The sequence below is a fragment of the Belonocnema kinseyi genome, chromosome 8 (assembly GCF_010883055.1).
Source record: "Belonocnema kinseyi isolate 2016_QV_RU_SX_M_011 chromosome 8, B_treatae_v1, whole genome shotgun sequence".
Classification (NCBI taxonomy): domain Eukaryota; kingdom Metazoa; phylum Arthropoda; class Insecta; order Hymenoptera; family Cynipidae; genus Belonocnema; species Belonocnema kinseyi.
This window is the reverse complement of record NC_046664.1, coordinates 135,988,994-135,993,967: the sequence shown is the minus strand read 5'-3', so window position 1 is coordinate 135,993,967 and position 4,974 is coordinate 135,988,994. Positions and strand designations below refer to the sequence as shown.

Genomic DNA, 4,974 nt, shown 5'->3' with positions numbered 1-4,974 from the left:
AATGGATCGGCTAACAATGCCGACCACTCTAGAGCTGGGGGATTCAATGAAAATGGATTCAATGCGATAGATCGGCGGGATCTCGCGACCTTTAGGTTGGCGGAGCAACTGAATCACGACTTTCTAGATTGCTACGATAAGAGTGTGGCCCCTGAACGGGGTTACATGGCACGGCTGCATGCTCTGTGGTGCGAGAAATACGCGGGGCTATCGCACTTTATCGCAGCCTACTCTACCACAGCTAAAACAAGCCGGCAACAGAGAAAGAGAGGCGACACTAAAACCAACCGCGGGCAAGCATCCAATACAGTGATCCCAGTTCTGAAACGAGATGTGGTTCAATACTATGACAGGGCTATGTCCGTGTGAATATAGTAGGAGACGATGTAAATGACTGAGTTGCACGCGCAACCCATTTCTCCTCTTCTGAATTTGAAAACTCGAAGGTGCACGATTGCCCGCCGGAAAACTTCGGCGGTTCTATTTATATCTCTATCTGCTTTAAAATAAAATAAAAAGATTGGGATTTTAATATTTCCAGATTTTGATGCTGGCGATTCTCATGATTTGAATACTTGGCGCGTCTCTTTATATGCGTATGTTTTGAGATTATGTTATTTCAAGTATAAAATATAGATTATATAAATATTAATACTATTATACATATCTATACATATATTATTAATGATAATATTGTAATTATGTTATATTATAATAGTCTTATTTATATCTTGATCCGCATTTGCAAAAAATTGAAGGAATTGGCGATTTTGAAATTAATCTCGATTGGATAAAAACTGGATTATTTGATTGAAAAATTAATTATTTTGTTAAAAATGTAACTACTTTGTGAAGAAGTCCTCTTTTCTATCAAAAGTTATCAAAACTACTTTGTTAAAGGTCTTATTTTTTTATTTGAAGGTTCATCTCTTTCGTTGAAAATACATTTTTGAAACTGACAGTTAATCTCTACCATTTTTGGTTAAAAAATCATGTGTTTTGTTACAAATTCGTCTTTCTTTGTATACATTAAATTGTTTATGGAAAATTTATACTTTTTAATTAAAAATTACAATTTTAGATTGAATTATCAACTGTAAATATTTTTGGGTTGCAAAGTCGTTTTGTTGTAAATGCAACTATATTGTTAAAAATTAAAATCATAATTTTTGGGTGGAAAATTCGATTATTCACTTAAAGGTGAATTACTTAGTAAAAAAATTAATTCTTTCTTATTAAGGATTCATAATTATAGTTGAAAATTCAACTATTTGCCTTTAAATTGGGTTAAAAATTCATCTTTTTTGTAGATAATTCGTCTTTTTGACTTTATAATTAAATAATTTCGTTGAAAGTTCATGTATTTTGTTTAAAATTGGTCTTTTTTGTAGATCATTAATTTTCATGGTCGAAAAATCATCTTTTCCCTTGAAAATTTAACAATTTTGTTGAAAATTCGTTTTTTTTCTTGTTCAATTCAATTTTTTAGCACAGTTTTTATCTGGAAATTGAACTATTCCATTTTTGGTTCAAACTTTATCCTGTACATTGTATTAGTTAAAGTCCCAATTATTTGATAGAAAATTAATTTATTTTGTTAAAAAGTAAACTTTTGGGTTGAACTTAATTCATTTTGTTAATTAGATTTTTTCCTGAAATTAAAAAAAACAGCAAAATAAAAAATTGCCTTAAAATCGTCCTGATTCTTCTTTTTTTTTTAATTTTTAAAATCTTTTTAAATACTCAGTTAAAATTAATTTTTCAAAATAAAAAATCATTTTGAATTATCTTAGCAATCACAATAATTTTTGTTATTCTTTTTAAATATTTTACAATTCTCAAAAAGCTTAATTTTTTTTAAATCTGCAAAAATCTACATCGTATTTCAAATTATTTGAAAAAATCTTAGGTTTTAAATTAATTTTGAATATTTTTTTTAATTAAAATTGTAACGTTCAAAATTAAATTTTAGCTCATTACAAATTTAACAATTCAAGGCTTTCTATTTCGAATCAATCTGTTCAAATTTGTATAGTTTTAAACAGTTGTTTGTAATGGATTGTTTTAAATGAACGGTTAAATATTTCTAATAATTAACGAAATTTTCTTTTTTTAATTAAAAAATTTCAAATTAAATGGTTTAAAAATAAAATTTTTTTAGACTGAAATAAAATTTGAAGCCATAATTGAAAATACTAAAATAAGCTAATATCTATTAATTCTTTAATTTGGAACGAATTGAGAATCATCTTGTAAAATCAATTATTTTTCAATTTTTAATACCTTAAATTAAATTTAAAATATTTTATTTTAAAATTATTTCAATTTAAAAAAAATCAGAATCGAAAACAAATAAATTAATTTTCTATCAAATAATTGGTGTTTTAACTAATACAAAGTACAGGATAAACGTTCAAACAAAAATGGATTAGTTCAACTTCCAGATAAAAACTGTGATAAAAAATTGAATTGAACAAGAAAAAAACGAATTTTCAACTTAACCAATATATACGATTAATTTTTAATCAATCCTATAATAGTTACATTTTCAGATAAAGATAAATAATTTTTAACAGAAAAAATTAATTTCAAACAAAGTTGTTTAATTTTTAACCAATCAGATGAATTTTCGACCAAGAAAATTAATGATCTAAGAAAAAAGACAAATTTTAAACAAAATACATGAATTTTCAACGAAATTATTTAATTTTAAAGTAAAAAAGACGAATTATCTACAAAAAGTTGAATTTTTTAAGCGAAAAATATGAGTTTTCAATCAAAGAGTTAAAGTTTCAATGAAATAGTTAAACTTTCAACCATAACTATAAAACCTTGTTAAAAAAACGTATTTTTTTACAAAGTGGTTCAACTATTAGTGAAATAATCGACTTTTAAACCCAAGAAGATGTATAGATGATATTTCAACCAAACAATTGAATTTTTGACCAAAAATGATACATTTTCAACCAAAAAGATTATATTTCTACCAAACAAGGTAAATTTCCAACAAAATACATGAACTTTCAACGAATTTATTTAATTTTAAAGTGAAAACGAGTATTATCTACAAAAAGATGAATTTTTATCCCAATTTAAAGGCAAATAGTTGAATTGTCAACTATAATTATGAATCCTTAATAAGAAAAAATTAATTTTTTTACTAAGTAGTTCAACTTTAAGTCAATAATCGAATTTTCCACCCAAAAATTATTATTTTAATTTTTAACAATATAGTTGCATTTACAACAAAACGACTTTGCAACCCAAAAATATTTACAGTTGATAATTCAACCTAAAATTGTAATTTTTAATTAAAAAGTATAAATTTTCCATGAACAATTTAATTTCTACAAAGAAAGACGAATTTTTAACAAAATACAGGATTTTTAACCAAAAATGGTAAAGATTAATTGTCAGTTTCAAAAATGTATTTTCAACAAAAGAGATGAACCTTCAAATAAAAAAAATTAAAATTTTAACAAAGTAGTAGAATTTTTGATAGAAAAGGGGTCTTTTTTTACAAAATAGTTACATTTTCAACAAAATAATTAATTTTTAAATCAAATAATTGAGTTTTTATCCAAACGAGATGAATTCCAAAATAGCCAATTTCTTTAATTTCTTTCAAATGCGGATCAAGATATAAATAAGACTATTATAATATAACATAATTAAAATATTATCAATATAAATAATAGTATTAGTATTTATACAATTTATATATTATACTTGAAATTACATAACCTGAAAATATACGCATATAAAGAGGCGCGCGAAGTATTCAAATCATGAGAATCGCCAGCATCGAAATCTGGAAATATTAAAATCCCAATCTCTTCATTTTATTTCAAAGCAGATAGAGATATAAATAGAACCGCCAAAGTGCTCCGACCGGCAATCGTGCACCTTCGAGTTCTAAAATCCAGAAGAGGAGAAATGGGTTGCGCGCGCAACCCAGTCATTTACATCGTCTCCTACTATATTCACACGAACATAGCCCTGTCATAGTATTGGACCGCATCTCGTTTCAGATCTGGGATCACTGATCCAATAGAGGAAGAGCGATACTTTATGACCCGGAGAAACATCAACATCAAGATTTCTCTCAAGCCTAAAGATCTGGCTGAAATGGATGATGAGCTTCGTGGACATTTTTCCGGAGAATCCGACCTCGAAGCTATCACTTACTGTGTGTATAATGCAGCGAGAGCTGTGGCCGATGCGAACCGTAAAACAAAACCAACGGTTGATCATAAGACTAAAAGACGAATGCATCAAATTGCCATAAAGATAGGCTGGGCAAGACAGTACGCCCTCATAACACCTGATAAAGAATGCCCACCCATCACTACCGAGAAGGTGAAAAAAGTATTAAGAGGGATGAAGAACTATTCCGCACCGGGACCAGATTGTATCAAAACCTTCTGGTGGAAGAAGTTTCCTTCAACCCATCAGCATTTGGCCCGTATTTTTACCTCGTATTTAAAGTCGGAAAAGCCGATTCCGGAGTGGTTGGTGGAAGGGCGCACAATACTCCTGCCGAAAATAGGCAACTTAGCTGACCCGAAGAATTACAGGCCAATCACTTGTCTGAACACACTGTATAAGATATTCACAGCTATCCTAAACGATAGGATTGTTCGGGCAATTGAACCTGTATGGCAAGAAATGTATGAACAACGAGGCTCAAAGAAAGGCGTAGCGGGATGTCAGGAGAACCTGCTCATCGATAGATGTGTCTGCAAAGATGCAGCATTCTACCAGCGTGACCTATCGATGGCCCACTCCTTTTTTGCCTTACATTATTGCCACTATCTCTAGCACTTCGCCATTCCGGCAGGTACTTGTGCGGCAAACCTGCAGATCGAAAGTACAAGGTCACTCATGTATTTTGCATGGACGATCTTAAGATCTATGCTAAAAACAAAGAGCAACTACATCTAGCTCTAGGGATTGTCGAACGATATACTAAGG

The 4,974-nt window shown here is 29.4% G+C and overlaps 1 protein-coding gene across 5 annotated transcripts in view; it reads right to left on the bottom strand.

Moving 5' to 3' along the window:
* The window catches only part of LOC117178774 (probable deoxyhypusine synthase), a 178,163-nt gene that overhangs the window by 152,485 nt on the left and 20,704 nt on the right, over positions 1-4,974 (bottom strand). The window lies entirely within an intron of this gene.